The following is a 24,666-nucleotide window of genomic DNA, read 5'->3' as shown; positions in this document are numbered from 1 at the left end:
AAATTTAAAATTCAGCTTTGTAATTTGGAATTTATATGATGTGATTTGATTTGATTTGATTGGTCGGTTAATAAAAATTATTTATATAAAAAATAAAAATAGAAGAAGCCTGCATAACTTGTGATCCACCACACCAAAAACTTCCCACCTGCCTGGTATGGCAGTATATCAGTGCCTTTGGAGGGTTGTGTGTGTGTGTGTCTACTGCAGACAGCAGTAGATCACCAGTGTCGAAGCAATGATACTTCAACATCAACTTCACTGGACTGGTCATGTTGTTTGGAAGCTTGATTATCATCTTCCAAAGCAACTATTCCATTTCCAACTTAAGAATGGAAAGTGAAATACTGGTGGACAACAAAAGAGGCTTAAAGATGCTCTCAAGGAGATTTTTTTAAAAAATGCAGTATAAGCACAGACACTGGCAAACACTGGCCTGCAAGCGCTCCAACTGGAGAACAGCTTTTACCAAAGGTGTCGTGGACTTTGAAGAAGCACAAACTCAGGATGAAAGGGAAAAACAAGCTAAGAGAAAAGCACGGAAACCTATGTCCCCACTGTGGAAGGACGTGTGGATCCAGAATTGGCCTCCACAGTCACTTATGGACACACCGTTCATGGAAGACAATCTTACTCAGCTACGAGTGATTGCCAAAGACTGCAGGCGGCAAAAACAGGAGGATTGGCAGGCCCTTGACGGACCACAATATGCAGATGGATGATACAGGATGGATGTTTTGAAACAGAAGCGATCACTAGCAGAAATGAGGTGACCAAAATGTCAGAACATTACAACTGAGTATATTTATTTCACTTAAGCCATTTATACACATAATGCTGTGTGAGAAAAGGGTGGGAAGGGGTCCTTCCTTATATTTAGTAGTGGAAGTGAGCAGGTACAAAGGTACTCCAATCAAGAGATTTACCCCACATAGACACACCTGTTTATTCTGCCACTGCCTCTTGAAATCCTTTGCAGCATGCTTTCAGTCTAAGAATACATGCTTCTTCCTGTGATCTGGCCTCTTACATGCCACATTGGCAAGAATGCGCATGGACACCTCCTGAGTTGGGCCTCAGGGTCTGTTTCATTAACTGAAGGAACGTGCAGGCTTTACGGATCAGAACTTTATTCAGTTCTTGCTGTGCTCACACAAGTCCGCTCTCAGTAAGCTGCGGTAAGGAGGAAGACCACCCTCGCCCCAATTTCTAGTCCCAGTACTTCCTGTTCTCTTTATGGATCCTGAGTTAGTTCCATTTGCTCTTGATACAGGGCTGGTCAGCCCGAGGCATTTCGTTCCCTGAGGTGGAGCGGAAAATCAGCCCCATCCCTTCCAAGCCAAGATGTTTCTGCACACGAGGCAGAAAATTTCAGAAGAGCCATTTCCCCTCCACAGCAGTGAAAATGCAACAAAACCACACAAAGTATGATTATTAAATTAACTACCTACCTTTCACCCTAGGGCCCCAAGGCAAGTTACAACAATTAAAACACAATATTACAAACAGTTTGGAACAACTTACAATCACAAAAATAGGGTGGGTCCTAAAAAAAGTAATCTTAGGTGTCAAAAGCTGAGGTAAAGAGCATTTGCCAAAAGCTGTATAAGGAAGATGCCAGATGAAGCTCTGTGGGGAGTTCCACCGTTTAGGGGCTGCTCTCTCTCTCTGACCACTACCACCCCTGAACTTCTGAGGGTGGTGGGACTATAGAGGGCCCCCTCTGCTGAGGATGTGGGTAGAGAAAGAGGGGCGCTTTGAGGTATTTGGGGCCTGAGTTGCTTAGGGCTTTCAACAGCGGTCAGTTTGCTGCCTTGTCATGACCCTGACCCTAACAGGGCCAGCCCCCCAAAAGCCTGCAGTTTAACCTGACACACACAGCAAACACAGACCAGTGAGGGCAGCTCTCAGGATGTCATACAAGGAAATGCAAGCAGCTTTTCTCATCAAGCCTGAAAAATAGACAAAGATGTGATTGGAACAGACCTGTATTGCATGGAGCTAATGCATAAAAAAGGCATTCCGCTGCTGCCTCCACATACGCAAATGGCTTACATCTGAACTCCTAATCGCAGATGATAACCTTAGAAGGGGCCTCTGGAGTTTTCCAATCCAATTCCTGGATCAAAAGGCTCTCTGCACAATTTCCATATATGTATCTGATCTCAGCCCCAGTGCAGTAAACATTCCATGCAGTGAAGACGGACTCTGCCGCACATTTTGTGTCGAAGTTAATGGGAAAGTGCATCTTTATGATTCACACAGATTCACACTCTCAAAGACCCCTGTGCTGCTAATTCATTAATCCTTGTATTGTGAGCTAAATTAATTTAACACTCCTCTACCGGGTGTGTATAGTTTTAAGCTTTAGTTTTAAGTTTTAAGTTTTTTAATCAAGGGCTGAATAGCAGCTTTGGGGATCCACCTTGAAAAGGTCATTGCCATTCACAAGCAGTTCTCAACATACCAAAACAGTGCTTTCCACTGGGCTGGTAGGGCATCAAGCTGTCAGAAGCAGGGTTAAAATGGAGCAAAAAGATACAGAAAATGTCTGTCTTTGGACATCTGTCCAAATAACGTCTGTCTTTGGACGTCACCACATAATACAGTTTCTCATGTTGTGAATGAAATTAGTTTCTCCATGAGCTCACAAGCTCCCCAATCCATCTCTAGCACAGCCATGAGAAGGAACTTTCTTTTTGTTTAACAACAGCTTGCCATATCATCTAATCTCCAGCTGTGGTTAATCTTTTGGCTTTTTTGAAGCAAGCAAACTTCAAACAGTGGTTGATAAAGCTGGCTTGTTTCAGCAAACCATTGTTAAGGCTAGAGATGTAAGAACACAGCAATTTCCATTCCTATCTGTATTTATCACAGTCATCACTGTCTCCCTTCCGCTGCAGTTTGGTTTCTGCCAAATGGTACATTATTCACCTCACTGTCCACTATTTAACTTAAATTACATAAGTTGTGTAACATGTGGCTTACGCTAATTTCAATGTAAAGGAAACAACAACTCAATGTAAAAAAGACTAATTATGTGTAGTCGAAACAAAATAAAAAAATTCCTTCCAGTAGCACCTTAGAGACCAACTAAGTTTGTTATTGGTATGAGCTTTCGTGTGCATGCACACTTCTTCAGATACACTGAAACAGAAGTCACCAGACCCTTATATATAGTGAGAGGGTGGGGAGGGGTATTACTCAGAAGGGTGGTGGGAATGGGTGATTGGCTGATAGGTGTGGTAAACCTGTTGATGACTGTTAATGACTGCAATTGGTCTTACAGGAATAAACCATAGTTTATCATGATGCCAACCACTGGCATACCCAAGTGAGGTGCTGAGATTATCCATCCACAGTTCATTTTTCTTGGTCCTAATAAAGGTATTACCCAATTGTGGACTTTGGAGATTTCCCACCCTAATGGATTAACATGAGTACCTTTGCTTTTGCAGGGATTATCAGGCAAGGCCAAAAATAGATCACTGGTAAAATTTACCAGATACAAGTTTGGGAATCACTGCATTTCAATTCTTTTGTGAATTCAGCATCAAAGTTGTAAAGGGGGGGGGGAGTGCTTCTGAAATACTCTTTGCTCCCCGTTACAGTGACCGCTGAGGCAGACCTCTGAAGCATCACACACAAAAAGGAATCTCTGATGTGTTTGTTACTTGAACAGCATGATGAGTTTTCATCAACTGGAGTTTCATGGTGTCCGTAACCAATTCTGCCTTTTAGAGGTTGCACGCAAAGTGTGCATCAGCATCAGTGCCTATTCTCAATGGAAGGGAGTGACGCATCCCCACTGAATGTTTGGAGGTTTACAAGATCACCCGAGGCATGTTGCAAACAGCAAGGAGGGGCACTATCATCCCTGATGGGAAAACCAGGCCTTGGTGGACAGGCTGACTCCAACTACCACGTGAGTCAGAATGGATGACTAAAAGACAGCAACACACTGATGCAGGCAAAACAGTTACTAAGCAGCTGGTCCAGAATAGTTTCCACCTTCCAAAAGCCTAAATCCGGAAACCTTTGCAGTGCCAGAAATTTAGACGCTGACAACTGAACCTGCTGGAACCTATGCAAGGCAGAGCAAACAAGTGAGCAATGATAAAAATCAGTGAGTAAGACCAAGCCCAGACCAGCAGATTTAGTTTTTTGTATTATTTTTCCAGAATTGGTTACCAATATGCACGCCAAGTCTGAACTGTTACTGCACTCCTCCTGCTCCTGGCTTTCTCACACTGCACCATTAAACTGGGCCCAGGCTTCTGAGCCCTTCGTCTGAAGAATCAAAGCACCATCATGCTCTGCTAAAATACAGTGGTACCTTGGTTCTCAAATGTAATCCGTTCCAGAAGCCTGTTCGACTTCTGAAAACGTTTAACAACCAAGGTGTGGCTTCTGATTGGCTGCAGGAGCTTCCTGCACTCAGTCGGAAGTCATGGAAGCCACGTCAGATGTTTGGCTTCCAAAGAATGTTTGCAAACTGGAACACTCACTTCCGGGTTTGTGGCATTTGGGAGCCAAAATGTCCGACTCACAAGGTGTTTGGGATCCAAAGTACAACTGCATCCCCGTTTGAAGATTGTCCCTAAAAACAACCAATGGTTTCCAATATTCTGATTTTAAGGTGCGCCTTAAGACATCCAGGGTGGTATTCAATGGACCTAATTTAGCAGTGTTCATTAATTTCCCTGGGCCTACTCTGAGTAAAACTTAGGTGACTACTATATCCAATGATTCCCTGTGGCTATTCAGAAAGAAACAATGCACTGAAATGGCCATTCAGTGTCCATCTTGCTAATACGGGCTAATACTTGCTAAAACAGAACCTGCCCCAAAACTTTGAGAGTTTTGGGGCAGGTTCTGTTTAATATAATTTAGTGGTTTTTATGCAGCAATTCATCGTGGTAGGCATCATTATCTCCAGTGGTGAACTCCTACAGAGAGAATGTATGATCTGTATCACCCATGCGCAAATCATTTTAGACATTGCAATGGGAATGCAAAGAGCAGACCGCCTAGGTACCTGTGCATCCATCGTCAGTGATTCTCGTGCGGCGACCATTTTGTTGTGGACACACACTAAGGTCATCATCACACATGAGGATTGAATCAGTTCCATTGCAAATGTCAAGCCAGCGTTGACCAAGATGTATATCTTCTGTGTCTTCTATTTCATCCTCTGCATGAATAATACGCCAGCCACATGAGAGCTATTTAAATGCATTTTTTCACGATACACATGAAAATACCTTAAGAGCCAGTTTGCACATTACACAGGAATGGAGAAGCAGCAGTACGAGTGACAGTCTGCTCCTATGGGTTTTCACTCAGGAATAAGGTCCATTAATGGTGTTTACTTCCAAGTAAGTACGCATAGGTTTGTAGCCAGAGGTGTACCATTTCCCCTTTCTTCCAAGTAAGGGATGAACCGACTCTGAGCAATGGATTGAAATAAAATACATCAGAGTGAATTATGGGTTAAGATTCTGGTTTTTATTTCCTGGCCCAGATGCAGCTTATATTTATTATCAGATGGTGGTATGGCTTCAGAATGTTTCATTATACAACCTTAATCTTCCCCCTGCCTGCACAAAAAGAGATTATCAGGGTTTGTTTCATGTATACTCAGATTGGATAATTGGGGTCTCTGAGCGTATATTGGGGGGGAATCTCTTTAAAGCTGCATGCAAGAGCAGTATTTGAGTGCTCAGAAGACCATAAATTCTGCTATTTTATTTCCATAATCAGTTTGACCTTGTAGTGAATGGGAGCAACATTTGAAGTTCCCTCAGATTGAAAGTGGGGGAGGGGGCAACCACTTGTGTAGATGAGTCGAAAGGGGCAGAAAATTGCTTTCCAAAATGTCCAGATGAAATAAATATGAGGTTTTGGTTTTTTTAAGCTTAGGAATGACTCTGAAAGTTGGCTTCCATCCCTATGACTTTACTGTGGCATTCAGCTTTGACCAAACTGTCAGATACAGCAGGTACTCATGAGCACATCCTCTTGTTATCAACTGCTGCCATTTTCCTACTACATGGGGATTTTAAAAGCTCATGGGCCAGATCTGAGACTGCTCTTCTGGGACACATTAATGGCAATACAATTCATTTTTGCCCTTGGCTAACCATTTCAATATGCGAACAATTGCATGCTATTTGCAGGAATTCCTTGCGACCGAAGGAGTGAGTGCCATTTCACCGTGTCTTTAATGAGAAGGCATAGATACAATCTTTTGCAGGTAACACTGGTTATTTTTCCTTCACTTTCCTCGCTCTGCATTAAGGTGACATCTGCTGGGAGATGTGGGTATGAAAGGTACGCATTCACGTTCCGTTGAGATGCCTGTCTCTAGAGATTCCCTAGAGATGCTTGCTTGCTGGTCAAGCAAGCATTTCTTGACCATTGTTGTATAAAATGGCAGTCCCAACATCTACTCGGATGGAGAACAATACAGCTGGAGTTGCTTGTGCCTTTCCCCATCCTTGTTGATGGCAGGCAACTATGTATCCAAAGGAGATATTTCTCTGCCATTTGATCAAACGATGAGCCATACTTTCCTACATCCTTTAAGGCAAAAGCAGCATCAAACTTCTTCAGCAGAAGACAAATGCTTCAACTATTGACCTGGGACTATCTGTATTTTCTGGTACCTGCCCCTGGTAAATTGCGTCCCCTAGTGTAGTTTGCGTTTGGGGAAATTTGACATTTTTAATCCTTTAACTGTGGCTCATGTGTGAATGCATGTACTAGAGTTGCCATTTATGGGGGTTTTGGTTCTCTCCTCAGCGCCTCTAGAGCTACAGTTAAATCATAGAATCATAGAATCATAGAGTTGGAAGAGACCACAAGGGCCATCGAGTCCAACCCCCTGCCAAGCAGGAAACACCATCAGAGCACTCCTGACATATGGTTGTCAAGCCTCTGCTTAAAGACCTCCAAAGAAGGAGACTCCACCACACTCCTTGGCATCAAATTCCACTGTCGAACAGCTCTTACTGCCAGGAAGTTCTTCCTAATGTTTAGGTGGAATCTTCTTTCTTGTAGTTTGGAACCATTGCTCCGTGTCCGCTTCTCTGGAGCAGCAGAAAACAACCTTTCTCCCTCCTCTATGTGACATCCTTTTATATATTTGAACATGGCTATCATATCACCCCTTAACCTCCTCTTCTCCAGGCTAAACATGCCCAGCTCCCTTAGCCGTTCCTCATAAGGCATCGTTTCCAGGCCTTTGACCATTTTGGTTGCCCTCCTCTGGACACGTTCCAGTTTGTCAGTGTCCTTCTTGAACTGTGGTGCCCAGAACTGGACACAGTACTCCAGGTGAGGTCTGACCAGAGCAGAATATAGTGGCACTATTACTTCCCTTGATCTTGATGCTATACTCCTATTGATGCAGCCCAGAATTGCATTGGCTTTTTTAGCTGCCGCGTCACACTGTTGGCTCATGTCAAGTTTGCGGTCAACCAAGACTCCTAGATCCTTTTCACATGTACTGCTCTCAAGCCAGGTGGCACCCATCTTGTATTTGTGCCTCTCATTTTTTTTGCCCAAGTGCAATACTTTACATTTCTCCCTGTTAAAATTCATCTTGTTTGTTTTGGCCCAGTTCTCTAATCTGTCAAGGTCGTTTTGAAGTGTGATCCTGTCCTCTGGGGTGTTTGCCACCCCACCCAGTTTGGTGTCATCTGCAAATTTGATCAGGATGCCCTTGAGTCCATCATCCAAGTCATTGATAAAGATGTTGAATAAGACCGGGCCCAAGACAGAACCCTGTGGCACCCCACTAGTCACTCTTCTCCAGGATGAAGAGGAACCATTGATGAGCACCCTTTGGGTTCGGTCAGACAGCCAGTTACAAATCCACTGAGTGGTAGCATAGTCAAATCCGCATTTTACCAGCTTCTTTACAAGAATATCATGGGGCACCTTGTCAAATGCCTTGCTGAAATCAAGGTAGACTACATCCACTGCGTTCCCTTCATCTACCAGGCTTGTAATTCTGTCAAAAAACGAGATCAGGTTAGTTTGACACGACTTATTTTTCAGAAATCCATGCTGACTATTGGTGATCACAGTATTCCTTTCTAGGTGCTCACAGACTGTTTGCTTAATGATCTGCTCCAGAATCTTCCCTGGTATTGATGTCAGACTGACTGGGCGGTAATTATTTGGGTCCTCTCTTTTCCCCTTTTTGAAAATAGGGACAACATTTGCCCTCCTCCAGTCTGCCGGGACTTCGCCTGTTCTCCAGGAATTCTCAAAGATGACTGCCAGTGGTTCTGAGAACACATCTGCCAGTTCTTTTAATACTCTTGGATGCAGTTCATCTGGCCCTGGAGACTTGAATACATCTAAACTAGCCAAGTATTCTTGTACTATCTCCTTAGTTATTCTGGGCTGTGTTTCCTCTGCTGAATCATTTGCTCCAAATTCTTCAGGTCAGGCATTGTTTTCTTTATTGGAGAAGACTGAGGCAAAGAAGGCATTGAGGAGTTCAGCCCTTTCTGTGTCCCCTGTTTGCATTTCACCATCTTCTCCTCTGAGTGACCCCACTGTTTCTTTGTTCTTCCTTTTGCTATGAACATACCCATAAAAGCCTTTTTTGTTGCTTTTAACCTCTCTAGCAAGCCTGAGTTCATTCTGTGCTTTAGCTTTTCTGACTTTGTGTCTACACGTGCTGGCTATTTGTTTGAATTCCTCTTTGGTGGTTTCCCCCCTTTTCCATTTTTTGTACACATCCTTTTTTAATCTTAACTCAGTTAAAAGTTCTTTAGATAGCCACCCTGGCTTCTTTAGGCACCTTCCATGTTTCCGTCTCATTGGTATTGCCTGAAGTTGTGCTTTTACTATCTCCCTCTTAACAAACTCCCAGCCATCATGAACTCCCTTTCCCTTTAGTATTACTGTCCATGGGATCTCACCCAGCACTTCCCTAAGTTTTATGAAGTCGGCTTTCTTAAAGTAAAGAAATTGAGTCCTAGTATGCTTGGCTGCTCCTTTCCGCTGTATAGTAAACTTCAGAAGAGCATGATCACTCGCACCTAATGATCCTTCCACTTCTACCCCACTAACCAGGTCATCAACATTGGTTAGGACCAGATCTAAAATGGCTGTTCCTCTTGTTGCTTCTCCCACTTTCTGGACAACGAAGTTGTCTGCAAGGCCAGTGAGGAATCTGTTTGACCTTATGCTCTTGGCTGAGTTTGACATCCAGCAAATATCCGGGTAATTGAAGTCCCCCATTACTACTATCTCCCTTCCTTTGGCATGCTTGGCCATCTGTTCCAGGAAGGCATCATCTATGTCCTCCGTTTGGCTTGGGGATCTATAGTAAACTCCCACAATGAGGTCCCTGTTATTCTTCTCTCCCTTAATTTTGACCCAAATGCTCTCACTTTGGCTTCGAGGTTCTAAATCTTGGATCTCTTCACAGGTATACACATCCCTGACATATAGCGCCACTCCTCCTCCTTTCTTGTCTGGTCTGTTTCTCTGAAATAGATTGTATCCCTCCATTATTACATTCCAGTCATGGGACTTATCCCACCAGGTTTCAGTGATGCCTATTATGTCATATTTAGTTTGCTGTACCAAGAGCTCAAGCTCATCTTGTTTATTTCCCATGCTTTGCGCATTAGTGTACAGACATTGAAGTCCATTAATCATTCCCCCGTGTCTCTTATTTAAGGATTTTTTCCTCCCACCACTAGGTCTGCGTGCTGTTTGCTCCATTTGGTCTATGACATTTGGATGATCATCTTCATCAATTGATAGACTCCTACCTTCAGGAGCACTGTCTCCCTCCCCCACATTAGTCAGTTTAAAGCCCTCCTGATGAGGTTTCTGAGATTTTTGGCAAAAACATTCCTCCCAACCGTTGTGAGGTGCAGCCCATCACTTGCCAGAAGTCCATCTTCAAGAAACTGCAGTCCGTGATCTAAGAATCCAAACCGTTCCTGTTTACACCATTTGCGAAGCCAGCTGTTCACTTCCACTATTTTTCTCTCTCTCCCTGGGCCATGTCGTTCAACTGGGAGGACAGATGAGATGACAATTTGTGCATTTAATTGCTTCAATTTCCTGCCCAGGGCCTCATAGTCTCTTTTGATCTTCTGGAGGCTATTGCTTGCAGTGTCATTGGTTCCCACATGAACCAAGAGGAAGGGGTATTTGTCAGTGGGTTTTATGATTCCTTGCAGTCGTTCAGTTACATCTTGGATCTTAGCCCCGGGGAGACAGCACACTTCCCGAGACATCTTGTCAGGCCCACAGATCACTGCTTCTGTTCCCCTCAGTAGGGAATCCCCTATCACCACTACACGCCTCCTCTTAGGTTTGGTCAGGGTTCTTCCGTGAGCTGTCCGTTCCAAGGTCGCCTGCACATTCCCTGAGGACTGACTTTGCTGCTCGTCTTCATATACCTGATCGACTGTAATGAGGGAGAGATCCTCAAATGGAGTCTGCTCTTCATCTTCCATGCTAGGGGAGAGGACCTCAAAGCGATTGTGTATTTCTAAACAATCAGAGCGAACCCTGGGCTTCCTACTTCTTTGAGTCACGTTTCTCCATATATTTGGCTCCTGTGTTGGTGAACTAGCCTCCTTCTCAGGGGAGTCCCCTGTCTCCTCCTTGGTGGAGACGGTGCGCTCTGTTGCTTCCAAGAAGAGCTCCAGCTCTCTAGTTCTTTGGAGCGTAGCTACACGTTCCTCCAGTTGCTGGACTTTGTCTTTTAAGAGGGCAATCAGCATGCAGTTGCTGCAGGTAAAGCTGCCTGCAACCTTTGGCAAGATGGCTAACATTGTGCAGGAACCGCAGGCGACTGCAGCTGTTCCCTCACTCTCCATCTTGAGAACGTGTCGTTGGGGGTGGCTACAGCGGTCCTCCATCATAGAAAGCGTGCAAACAGGACAAATAACTCCCCCCAAAAAAACACTAGGTCTCCCCCAACAAACGATTGGGGAGATGGATCAAACTAAGAGATGGATCAAACTGCGCGCGGCGCTAGGCGCGCGCCGCTGCCCTGCAAGCTCTGATAAGCTTCTCCCACAGCTAATCACCTGCCTCAACAGAAACCCTGCCCCCTCTGACCTTTGCACAGGGAGAGCAGCTAATCAGCCACAAAACACACACACACAAGAAAACCTTTTTTGCTCCTTCTTCAGCTGCTGCCCTGCAAGCTCTGATGCAAAGCCTACAGCAAAGGGGCTGACTGCATATGAAATGACACAGGGCCCAGCAAATGTGGGGAGAAGGACAATTGAGGAGGACATTTTGAAAGGCTAGTCCATGCATTAGGCAGCTGCCTCAAACAGCTGGCATTGGCTGTCATGAAAGGGCAGGAGAATGTGAGTTACTTAATTTATTGTTGCTTATTTATACTCCTGGGGGTGAGGGGTAGCAAGGCTTTGTGGGGTTTGTGCCACAAGTGCCAAAATCACTTGGCTGGCCTTGGGTACTCTTAGAAAGTAAGAAAAGCTCTGTTGGGCCAATCAAAGACCAATCTCAGGCATAGGCAAACAGATGTTTTGGGACTACAGCTCCCATCATCCGTAGCTAACAGGACCAGTGGTCAGGGATGATGGGAGTTGTAGTCCCAAAACATCTGGAGGGCTGAGTTTGCCTATGCTTGACCTATCTAGTCCATCACCATGTGCCAAATGCCCACAAGCAGGTCCTATTCACCTTGGGGTTGAAGGTGGAAATGATATGCTATTCTACCTCAGCCAGCAAAATGTCTTAGGCCAGCCTGCCTCCCATTTCCCATAGCGTCCAACCAGAGCCTTTTGGAAAGGCCACTAGCAGGACTGTCTGCTGCTGCTGCTATTCTCCAGTGAAATCCTTCCTCTGAACTTGGAGTCGACAGAGCCACCATCCATGACTAACACCCATATTCTCCATATGGGGAAAGCTACACCTGTTCCATTTCTGTCTTTCGTGAACCTGTTAACAGCCTAGAAGCCTTGCCCCTCAAAGAGCTGTGAGTTGGATAAATCCAGTTCCTCCTTATCCCATTCCCAATTCTGAAGCAGCTGTCTTAAACACTTTTGCCACGGTGATTTGGGATAAATACGCTCAGACCAGCCCATTAAATGTGCCGTGATGCCCGTGACTCAGCGTCTTTGGAGCAAAATGCTTCCCAGGGCTACTCCTCGGGTGGGGCATTTACGCACCATCCCTTGCTCAGAGCTGTAGCCAACGACAGGATCTACCCTATGGTTTTTAATTAAGTAACTGCTAGGATGCAGGCAGCCTTTCATCAGCATCTCCTCCTCAAGACGGAGCGCCAGCGTGCCAATAATTATAAGCCCCTTAAGGAGAATGTGTTCCCCTTCAGGACTTATAATCATTTTTACAGTGGCGCTTGTAGACTCTTGCACTTTAATGAAACTATAAGCACAATTACTCTGCCTGACAGTGGACAGGGCATCGTGCTTCAAAAGCAGTAGAGCAGGTACACTAAAGCTTCAGGGAAATAATCAGCTTCCTCTCGCTCATTCCACGTCTCTTGGAGCATGACCCAAAGTTAAGAATTAGAAGCAATGCAGAAGTCACACTTGCCCTTGTGTTTTAAAGCACAAAATGGAGGAGGGGCATATCCCTATCCTTTACTCTCTTTGCATCCCCTTCTCCCAGCCTGGCAATCTGCTCCCAGTGAGCTGTGGGGAAAGCCAAACTTTCGTCCTGTCGGAAGATTCAAGAGCCCTGCTGCTCCTTATTCAGGTGTGCTAAGAGCCCAGCTGCCTGCCTTGCCACGGGCTGCCCTCTCCCAATTTACATTTGCCATTCAGAAAATTACTCCCAGATGCGGAGTGAACTGCTTGACACGTCCATCCCAGCCCCATGTGTAACTGCAGAATGTTGTGTGCTTGGCCAATCTACGTGGCTGGTGAGAACTAATAAGACGTGTTGTCGCCGACATCTGTGGCGATGACAAAACCCATTAAAACGCATGGTGCATTGTGGAATTTTGTAAGCTGAACGCTTCCTGTGTCATTGAGTTTTATTGTATTCACTATTCAGCAGAGGGAGAGGCACGGGTAAGAAGGGATGAATGTGCTGGGTTGGGCACCACTGAGGGGTAGAATCAGACTCTGGAGAATTAAAGAGTGCTAATGAACGGCCGCTTTGTGCTCCAAGGTGGGGAGGTGCTGTTCCTCCTTTGTGATGTTGGGCTCTGTGTGTGTGTGTGTAAGGTGTAAGTTGACCACGCCCACTTTGCATCATTCATACCCACCACTGACCTTACGGCCCTCCAAGGGTTGTTCAACAGGTAATGTGGCCCTTGGACCAAAAAGGGTTAGCTGCTCTTGGGTTCAGCCAAAACCTTCATGGCCTGTCATTCTTTTATAAAAAGGAAAACTTTGATAAAGAAAACAGAAGACCTATCTTCTCCTAAAGTTAAGTCTGCCTTCCCTTGTTTCATGAGCCAGTACAATGTTCGACTAGAGCCAGAGGGGCATGGATTCAAATTCCCACTCAGCTTACTGGGTGACCTTTGGGCAAGCCACACTCTCTCTACCTCACAGGGTTGTTGTTGGGATAAAAGGTTAGAGGGGACAGATCATGTACGCTGCCTTGAATTCTTTGGAAGAAAGGCAGGATGTAGATGTAACAAAGAAGATTTCGGGCATAGGGAGAGGGACAGTCCAAACTGAGTACATAGATGACGGGGGTGTTGACTCCTTCACTCCTCCGCTGCAGTCAAAATGGAAATCCCACCCACCCTCAGCTATTGCCCCAAGAGGAACAAACAACATGCCTCACCTGGAATGTGACACGTGTTAAGGGGTTTCTAATGGTCCCTTAGATAAGGAAACAAGATCCAGGTACCTGGAATTCCTCCTGAAGCAAAGAAGAGAAAAGCTTCATACAGACAGCATACGAAAGTAGCCTGCTATGCTAAGGCAAAGCACAAGGAAATGTATTTGAGCATGCTCGCATTTAGCTGTCAGGTGCTTTCCAACATTCCTTTCTCATCAATGTTAATTACCAGGGCATTTGCATTTAAAAGAAAGTTGTTGTCCTTCACAGAAATTCTGCCCCTCCCACCTTATTCATGCAGCAGCACCAGAAGCCAGAATGTTGTACACGGTCTTGCATTTGGCCCCATTGGAGGGTGGAGGTGTGGATTAGGAAAGGTTCACTGCTGGGCACAACGAGATATGCTAGCATCCAGAATCCCCCCCCCCCAAAAAAAAATACTTTGGCATGTCACCTTTGTCCAGATTTATATAAAATAAAATAAAAAGCCTAAAACATAATCATCACAAAAAACAATTATGAGACACAGAGGTGCCAGAGACATCAGTAATACATGCCAGACTTTTTATAAAATAGAAATTAATAAAAAGCCTATAAAAATAAGGACACAATTGCCATGGAAACCCCTTATTTTCCAGTGGGATGAGATGCTTTTCCAGATAACCTTAGTTTGTAAAGTTCTGTGCACAGTCCTACTTTTTTTTATTTACTTTTTTAAAAATCCACAGCCATTATTCACATAAACAACAAACTCATACCAAACAGAAATAAATTTGTCCATACTTGTTGGACCTCTAGAGGTTTTCAGTTTATATGTCAATTGTTCTAGTACAGCTGATTCCCATACCTTCCTGTCACAGTTTTGCATTTTAATTCCCCCCCCCCTTAATTTTAAAATTGTTTAAAAAATTAAAGTAATAAAATACAGAGCATACACACCAAAAATAAAGTTCCTTTGTGGAATGGTATAAACATTTTTTAAACAGCTTTTGAGAGTTTTACAGGAAAAGCAACCCACCCCACCCCACTTCCCATGTATGCAGTTGGTGAGACAGTTAATAACCCATCCCACTGGAAAATATGGTGAACCCAGTGTCCTCTAGCTGTTGGACTACATCCCCCATCAACCCTGACCATTGGCTGGCTGAAGCTGATGGAGCTGGAGTCCATCACCATCTAGAGGGCCACATGGTGTTGATGGTACAGAGCAGGGATGGAAAACCTGTGGTCCACTAGGTCTTGCCAGAATGCGATTCCCACCATCCATGGTTCTGGGGCTGTTAGGAGTTGGTGTCCAACAACAACATCTGGAGGGCTGCAGGTGAGTTGTGCAAGCAGGAGGAACCTGGCTTCGAGTTCAAAGATATATTCCAGTCTCTTCCTACTTGGCACCTTCCAGACATTTTGAACTGTGGTGTCCCTCAACCCCAGCCAGAAGGCTGAGCTATAGCTTTAAGAAACCAGTGGCAAAATAAATGACACACATACACACATCATTGTGCAATGTCCAGTGGGACTTAGTATTCTAATCTCCCTCCACTCTTTAATCTTTGCCTCTTGCCTGGAACCTTGCAGCGAAAGGGCAATCCCGAGAGGCAAAGGGACGGGTAATTGCTGCGAAGAATGCAACCTCCCTGACGTGTTGTCGGGAAGATCTTCTCAATGGCTGCTTCCAAAGGTCAAAGAGAACAAGGATACCTGCAGGCCGCAGGAAGGAGACGGAGAACATCCACTTCCCAAGGCTGCTTGCTCAGCAGCCGCTGCATTGCAGCTTATTCTGGTCAAGGGGGGGGCAGGATACCATCGAAGCTGAGTTAATAATGCTAAAAGGCAGCATCAGACTTCCTGCCCCGGTAGAGATGTTTTATTTGGTAAGGCAAAAACCCAGGGCTGATTCACACACACACATATATCACATGATGTCACATCACTCGATGACTTGCAGCTGAGTGTGCAAACTGTCTTTGTTGAAGAAACATTGTGGGTAAGGTGAGAGCTGCGCTGCTCAGGAATGGCTTCTTTCAGGCACTTGAGGGTGCAGTCGCCAAGTGGTGATAAACAGCCAGATGGCTCTTATTGATGAGGATGAATAATGCTTGCTATTTTCCGCTTCACGTATTATTATCTCAGTGATCCTGGCAGTGTTATACAACAAGCATCAGGAATGGCAGGCCCAGCAGCCAGAGGTGGCCCTCCAGAACTCTTCTGTCAGGCCCTTTGGCCGCTCTGACCCTTCCCACGCCACACCCCTTGCCACCCCTGAACTAACATCTCCTCAGCTGTTGACCTGGCTGAAATAATGTGATTGTGGAGGACGGGAAGTGGTGTGTGGCATGACCTCTGACCTTTGTGTGACTGGAATGTAACTTCCTGTGGAAGGGGAAGAGCCATGTTCACTGCTCCACACACATCACTGGCATGTGGCTCCCTAAATGTTCCCCACGGGACAAAGTGGTCCTTGAGGAGAGGTGAAAAAGATTTTCCATCTGATATGTAAGAAGGGCACTGCATTTTCCTTAAGGGCTTCCTTCTTTCCCAGTTGCACAAGCATACTGTTTGGAATTGTAGGAAGGAGCATCCTAGGCTAAGAGACCTGGGTTCAAATCCCCGTTCTGCCATGAAATTCACTGTGCGGCATCTAACTGAACAATAAATAAAATACACTCTGACACCATACATTGTAGATTCAGGTTGGTAGCCATGTTGGTCTGACGCAGTCGAAATAAATTTTAAAAATTAAAAAACTGTCCGGTAGCACCTTAGAGACCAACTAAGTTTGTTCTGGGTATAAGCTTTCATATCTGAAGATGTGTGCATGCACACGAAAGCTTATACAGTGGTACCTTGGGTTAAGTACTTACCGGTAATTCGTTCCGGAGGTCTGTTCTTAACCTGAAACTGTTCTTAACCTGAAGCACCACTTTAGCTAATGGGGCCTCCTGCTGCTGCCGCGCCGCCGGAGCATGATTTCTGTTCTCATTCTGAAGCAAAGTTCTTAACCCGAGGTAATATTTCTGGGTTAGCGGAGTCTGTAACCTGAAACGTACGTAACCTGAAGCGTATGTAACCCAAGGTACCACTGTACCCAGAACAAACTTAGTTGGTCTCTAAGGTGCTATTGGACAATTTTGTATTTTTTAAATTTATTTCAACCATTCATTGTGCTTGGGTTTCTAAACCCAGGGTTGTATCTAATGCTAGTCCCACTCAGAGTAGACCTGTTAAAGTTAACAGACTAATGTAGGTTCGTTAATTTCAGTGGGTCTACTCTGAGTGGGACCTAACTGAATGTAAGCCACCTGGTCATGGAATAGTGATGCACAAGGAATCAAGGGATATAGCAACGGCCTGTAGCTTTTCGACCTGTCCATAGAAGCAGTGCTTGTGTGGCAATGAAATACCTGAAGCAGAGTCCAAGTCGTCTCCCATTCCTTCCTCTGCTATGGTCAAAGATTTTGAAGGTTTTGCCACATGATTTCTGTCATTTTTGTCTTCATCTACCACCACCACCACCCCAACTGCTACATGCCAGGGTTGCATGACTACTAGGCATCAGAAGAATGCTCCTCTAGCTCCTCACAAACTCAGTTTCGTAGTGGTGGTTGATGCAATATCACTCTTGTCACTGTCTCTGACCACTTCATAAGGAGACAAACATTCAAATACAAGGACTTCTGAGGCAATTTGATGGAAAGGGGGATAAACTATTCCACTGGAGACTTCTCTGCACAGCTGAAGGACATGGCAGAATAAGCCAGCCAAGGCATACAATGGTCTTGCAACTATGAGGTAATTAAATGAGTTTAACAATTAGAATGAAGGTTAATTGAATTATGGAAGTTAAAAGGGAAAGTTAATTATGGAGTGCAAGAGGCAGAATGATCAAAGCAGCTTTTCCCAGGGTTTTGTAAAGTTTTATTACCCTCTGCTTCAGTCGTATCAAAACTTTTCCCTGCTGAAGCTCAAACCGACTGCTTCTTTCTCTAGGGTGGTAGAGACAGGAGGAGGTGGAGCTTCAGAGATATCCCAGGTTCCTCTTCTGAATTTTCAGCTCTGCAGACAGCAAATTAGAAAAGGGGAAAAAAATGTGGCTGTTTGGTGCTAGATGCCTGCATGCAAGTCTCCCCCAAGTGGTTAAACCACAACTTTCAAATCTGGACATCTTCCAAGCATTCTTCATGTGGTTAGACCATGATGAGGGCTATTTAGGGTACAAATGTTAAGCCCATGTCAGAATGACCCTCGGGGTCCCTTCCAAAACCACAATTCTATGATTCTATGTTCTGAACTGTTCATTAGTATGGTATTTTGTAATGTATGCCAATCTTTTTACTCCAGCCTCTGACATCCCCAATAGCCACTTCCCTAAGGAATAGGAACCTTCCCCTCTTCCTAGGAGCAGAGTGTTGGAAGTGCACACTGAGCCCTGCCTAGCCTTTATAAGCCATGTCCCCATATTTGTCTGCAACTTTGTTTTCATTTTAATTGAAAATATGAATATCCTAGATAAGCTGTACTGTGGGATTTCCTTTATTAACTAGGGATCCACATATATCTGTGTACCCTCACATACACATTGATTCTAGGCTACTGCCCGTTATGTAGCAGTGTTATTAAAAGTCCAGCATCATATTAGGGAGAAGATCCTACTGGTGTTCCACAAATTTGCTTCAGTTCTTTAAGGGAAGTGCTGGTTATTTAGTCATATTGCTTTCTCGAGCTATTTAATCTGCTGCTTTACTGACTAAAGCAGCCACTTGAGGAGGACCACTATTAATATTTCTGCAATGTTCAAGAAAATGGAAACTGAAACGTCTCTCTCTTCTATTATGGAGCATTTCCTACAGGGCGCCATTTGCAATCTTGCAGCTGCATGGCCAAAGGATCCAGTGGAAGTCCTGCTACAAAGGTGGAATGCAAGACATGCCCCCTCCATGATAAGAAGGCTTACCACAGATATGCCAGCAGAACACTGTCAGGGCAGCCGTTCTGTCAGTGAAGATATGTGGGTGAAGCAGCCAAAATGGGGTTGAGTCATGGAGGTGGCAAGGGGATAAAGACAGGGGAGGAATTCAATTCAGTTCACATTTAAAGGCGAACCTAACTAATTTGCACTTTTTGAAACAACCCAACAAGACAAGGCTGTCCTTCAAAATCTGCATTTCTCTGAATCTTACCATGCCCATTTATGTATATAAACAAGTGGATATACTGGAGGTAAAGTGCCCATAAAAATTCAAATATTAGTGAAAATAGCATGCAAAAAATGCCTTTTTTAAGAGGAAATTACCTTCCCAAAATATGTATATTACGCAAAATTGCACACAAAGTATTACAAGAAATGTGCTCTAAAATGTGAGCAAATTTTCACGAGGACTTATTAAAAAAAAATCACACACTGATGTGAAAATGTGGAGGACTGACCTTAAGGTTGGAAAAACGAGAAACTGAGAGGAACTAAAATGGGTAGTTTGCCCACCTCTACACAGTGGAGGAGCACAGCTAAATCCTACACTCCTCCAAACCACAGCCATGTGTCCCCATGAGAAGCAGAACTTCGCCGCAGTCCCAGATCCCACACAAAGCATTGGCCTCCCATTGACCAGCGTGTTTGCTAGGCCTGCTTTAAGAGGGAGTGTCAGGGAGCTTGCTCGGCTGGGCACCTCTAGCTGGTGCCTGTTTTCTCTGTGTTCCTTGCATGCTGCTGAAATGCCAAACACAACCCTGACTCAACTTGCACTGGTTGGCTGTCTCCATATGGATAATTTGGGCATTATCACCAGCACAATCCCTGATGGGGGGGCTCGTAGTATTTCCAGGGTTGCTGGGGGATATATCTGCTGTTTTAAATGCCATTTTTAAATTCTTCCAGACTCTCTTCCCAGTCTGAACACACATTGCATACGATGGCTGGTTGGCCAGTGTAGTGGTGATGGCATGGTTGGTACAGAGAACTGCTTTGCCATTAAAAATATATATATTACATGCATTTAATTTGCAGTTCTGTGTTGGGAATGCGTCGCTGGAATTAGTTACTCCAACATAGGAACATCACAACATAGGAAGCAGCCTTTGGTTCATCCAGTAAAATGTTGCCTTAACTGACTGTCAATGGCTGTCCTGGTTTCGGTTGAGGGACATTCCAAGCTCCAACTGCAGATGCCGGGAATTGAATCAGGAACTTTCTGTATGCAAAGCAGATGTTCTACCACTGAGCTGCAGACCTTCCTCCCATAACGGAGAACACTAATGGCTATTCCCATCCAGTTTATCATTCCTTTTTTTATTATTGGTGCGAAATCAACTCAAAAATCTTCATTTTCTGATGCATTAGAATTCTTACATACCCTTAACCAGAAGTGAAGCAACTGCCACAAATATTAATCTTAACTTTGTGACTGCTAAGCACTTCCAACAGTTTGTTCTGATATTGCATTGCTACGTCTATGGAGCAAAAGGAAGTCCTTCAAATGCTTCTCTTCTGAGATTGGGGCGGGGGAGGTTGGCTCTGAAACTGTCCTTCTGGCATTTCTTTTCAATTCCTCATGAAGCGAAAGGAATTCACTTCGATATTTGTGTGACTGACAAGCTTTTGTGGAACCTCATGAAACCATTTCGTAAGGATGTTCCCTATTCTGCCTTTCAGGGAACTCAAAACTTTTGGGTCTTCTTTTCCCTTCGAGGAGGTAACCCTGAAAACAGAAGTGTTGTATCTGATTAAGTACAGGCACATTCAATTTCTCAAATGCAAAGAGAACCTCCCCTTTTGAGGGGTGACTATACCTCTGGAATCAGACACATAGGTTTGTATGAGCAAAATAAAAGTACATATCTAGAAGTACGTATAGACATAATTGCATTTCAAAAACAACACATACTAAGCAATGTTTTGCAAAGATCAGTTTCTGCAGTAAATTGCACCACCTTGAAAAGTGAATAATCCACAAAGTGTAATAATAATAATAATAATAATAATAATAATAATAATAATAAATTTATACCCCACCCATCTGGCTGGGTTTCCCCAGCCACTCTGGGCAGCTTCCAACAGAGTATTAAAATACAATAGTCTATTAAACATTAAAAGCTTCCCTAAACTCTAGCTGCAAATATGTTCCTGCTGTGGAATAGACAAATATCAGTTATAAATTGAATTTCAACATGTTGGCACCTGTTTTGAGGAAATGGCCAGGGGGAATCCAGTAACAATACTTTTTCATTGATATTCTTGAGCAGCTTCCCATAATTGCCTTTTTCCTTCAGTAGAAGGAGATGGGCCATCTTGTCTAGTGATGACCGATTATGGGAATGACTTGTCATCATTGCTGGTGTTTGACAGATTGGCAATACATTTTGTATTTGCAGGCTGAATGGTGCAGCTATTACTGACAGGCCTGCATATCCCATAACTGTTGGAGTTAGGCTGCACAGAGCTGCAGTTACCAACAGGCCAGAAATTGCCCTTGGAATTAAGTTTCATCAGCTACTGACAGAGCTGGAGTTTCCATAACTTTCCTGAATTAAGTTGCATGGTGCCGTAATTAGTGGTATGGAAGGAATTTCCCTGAGAATGAGGTTTCTACTCTTGCAGTCAGGACAGACGTTTTCCTGAACAGACTTGCCAGAGAAAGCTAATGTGTTGTGTTACACCTGTGACCCTGTAGAGCTACGTGGAGTGATGGAATTGGAAACGAATTTATGAGTTGTTTTGCGGGAGCAGCAACAGAGTCAGTGACTGCCTCTGTTGGGGAAGACTGGCACTTAGTTCGTCACCTCAAACACTGGCCAACGTTATTTATCCGAGACCCTTGTCAGGTGTGTCACCACTTTCTCATGCCGTTCCCGTTCTTTCTCCCTTCCTCTGCATGAATTCAGTTTCTATACACTCTCTGTGCTTCTTAAATGATTGTGAAATGATACTTCCTGAAGACTTAAGGTTTCTGTTTATGGTCTGCACATGATTTAAACGTTGGTTCTTCCATTGTACATGCAACTCATTCTGCTGCCTTTTGTCACAGAGTTCATACTTTGTATTACAGGCAGCTCTCAACTTATGCAAGAGTTACACTCCAGGGTTAGTCCGTAAAGCCAAAATCACATATAGTTAATACATGTTGGGTTCAAAGGCAGGTGGGATTGTCAAAGTATTTTTTGCCAGACACCTGCCTTACTATTATTATTATTATTATTACTACTACTACTACTATTATTATTATCAAGTGTGTAAAGCTGAACGTGCACAAGTTAAGTGCACATAAGTTGTGCGTCACCTGTATTTTGTACCATACGTTATTGCAGCATTTCATTCTTATTGTAAACCACCCTGAGATAAACGTTAAATATCATGGAACTATAACATATGCAATCATTAAATGAACTACTGTTTTAGAATTAGTGCCTGAGTTTGCCTTTTTCCTCTTCCCTTCCTGTCCTTTTTCCTTTGTGCATGTCTTTTTTTTCTTTTTCTTTTTAAATAGGTGAGCAGGGACTGTCTTAATAAGTTGTATACAACCTAAATAGGTTGTATGAAGAGAGGGATATAAATGCTCTAAATAAATAAATAAATAAACTGACAAATTATGTTTTGGTTTAGGGAGTGATTTCTCTCCAGTCCCTGCATGAAGATAGTTCTTAAGTTTCCCTATAGGAAGAGTGATGACTCTGCTTGCTTGAGTAACTTTGCCCCTATGGAGTAGGCTGCTGTTTATGGTCTATCAAGCCTGTTAAATTACACACTGAAAGAAAACCCAACATCAGTGTACAGTCAAATGATATCTCCCATAGGATGCTTGAAGTGGTGTCTTTTAAAAAGCCTCCCATTAAATGGATTATTAAGCAAAGTGATTTCCGTAACTGGCTTCTTAAATCAACTGAATTAAATCAATATCCAAACCCTGAAGGTTTCTAGATCCAGGTCCATCCACGCCCCCCCCCCCCCAGCTTCTAATTGTGGAGGTTTCACTTACATAAAGTAGCAGCAGGTTTAATGGGCTGTGCAGCCCATGTTTCCAAATAAAGACAAGAGGGGAGGGGAGGGGAGAGGTTGCTAAGTCTCCTGCAGTCCTTAACAATCTAATGCGAACAGTTGCTGTGGGAGTTCAGGTTGGCCTGCTAATTGCTTGGAATCGTTTAACACGACACACACGCTGTTAAACATCCCCACCTCTTGTTCCAGACAGAATATGCCTCACTTGTCCCTATTGTTCTTTGACATTTCATCACACAATTACCAACATTGGAGGGGACGGGAAGTCAAACTATGACTGTAGCCCTCTCCTACCATGTTGAGCAGGAAGGGATTTCAAGGAGAGAGCCTTGTACAGTGGGTGGTGCTGTGGTCTAAACTACTGAGTCTTTTGGGCTTGCCAATCAGAAGGTTGGAGGTTCGAATCCCCGCAATGGGGTGAGCTCCCATTGCTTGGTCCCTGCTCCTGCCAACCTAGCAGTTCGAAAGCACACCAGTGCAAGTAGATAAATAGGTACCGCTGCAGCAGGAAGGTAAATGGCGTTTCCGTGTGCTCTGACTTGTCATGGATGCTAGCTCCAGGGGGGTGAGCCATTTTGAGGGGGGCCCTACGGTTTTAGGCCCCCCATTGTCTGAAAAGTGTGGAGGCTCTTCCTCCTGCTGCTGCTGTCGCAGAGGCGAAAGAGGGTCAGAGCAGCAACAAGAGGAGGAGGAGGAGGAGCCACTAGCCATTAAAGCCATGCAGCTGCCATGTTCAGCTCCGCCCCCAGGTCCTCCCAAAGTCCTGATGTCATGTGTGCAACATTGCCCCCATCCCTCTTAAGTTGACACCCCTGGGTACTGCCAATGCAGGGGCCAAATGCTCTAAATGAATAAAATGAGTCCAGCAGGACAGCTTGGAACTGTAGTCTTTCTCCCAACACAAGCACAGTCCACAAACAGACCTCAAAGGGGCACCTAATAATATTTTTTTTAAGCTGTGGCTCCAGGTGAATCAGAATTGAGGAAACGGCCGCTTTGCATGCAGAGGGTCCCTGGGAGAAATGGGAGAGTCCTGCATTAAACCCCAAAGAGACCCTGCCCATCAGGGCTGGAAACCAGGGAGGGCAAACTCTAGTTTTGCCGGACTCCAGTTCCCATTACAGCATGGCTGATGATCAGAGGTGATGAGAGATGTCGTCCAGAAGCATATGAAAGGGTCCAGGTCTCCCATCCATGGTGTAGGTAATACAGAGCTAGGTAGACCAGTGGTCCATCTAGTGTCTTCCTATGACCATGGAAATAACACAGGGGGGAAGGAATGCATCTGTTTTCAAGAGGCTGCCTGAGAGACTTCCATAAATGACCTGAGGATAGCAACAGCATACCTTTCCCCCAGAAGCTGATGCTTGCTGCTCTTCCTTTCAGTACAAACATGGGATCCAAAGCCATGTAGTGAATAGATTGCCTTGAGTGTCGAAAGGCAAGATATAAAGGCAAATAAAGAAATAAAAGAGGGAGCATGGTAGTTTCTACGTTCTACAGGGGGCATCTCGCTGGAGGCTACAGCTGAACCTGTAGTCAGTGGGTAAAGTTTGTGAAGTGGGTAAAGTCTGTGTCATGTCTGCGGACCGCAGTGTTTGTGTTGCGCCAGCTCTGTCTCGGAGGGCCCCTTGACATGCAACTGTAGCACAAAGAGAGTACCCATTGTCCAAAACTTTATTATTACTATCCAAATCGCTTGGGTTATCTGCAATCACTGGCTGTCCCCAAAATAGGTCCATATCAAAATAATCTTATAAAAGCAGCTGACTGAGAGATCGTGTCAGATGCTATCCAAACCGTTAGGACAAACACTGTTCTGCTTACAGGTCCTAAACTGCTTTTCGGCAGTAAAAGCTGAAAAGTGAAAGTGCAGTACATATCTGTTGGAAGGAGAATTT

General features: G+C 44.4%; 1 long non-coding RNA gene across 1 annotated transcript; it reads right to left on the bottom strand.

Moving 5' to 3' along the window:
• Nucleotides 1–1,113: 1,113 nt before the first annotated feature.
• Nucleotides 1,114–13,910, bottom strand: LOC307211432. Its single transcript, XR_013836450.1, has 3 exons — nucleotides 13,783–13,910; nucleotides 5,039–5,194; nucleotides 1,114–1,952 (listed from the first exon to the last, which is right to left on the bottom strand). It is a non-coding gene; the product is annotated as an uncharacterized lncRNA (long non-coding RNA).
• Nucleotides 13,911–24,666: the final 10,756 nt, after the last annotated feature.

This window comes from Podarcis cretensis (assembly GCF_951804945.1).
Source record: "Podarcis cretensis genome assembly, chromosome: 2".
In the NCBI taxonomy this organism is placed as follows: domain Eukaryota; kingdom Metazoa; phylum Chordata; class Lepidosauria; order Squamata; family Lacertidae; genus Podarcis; species Podarcis cretensis.
The sequence above is the reverse complement of the archived record's forward strand: the minus strand, read 5'-3'. Positions and strand labels throughout refer to the sequence as shown.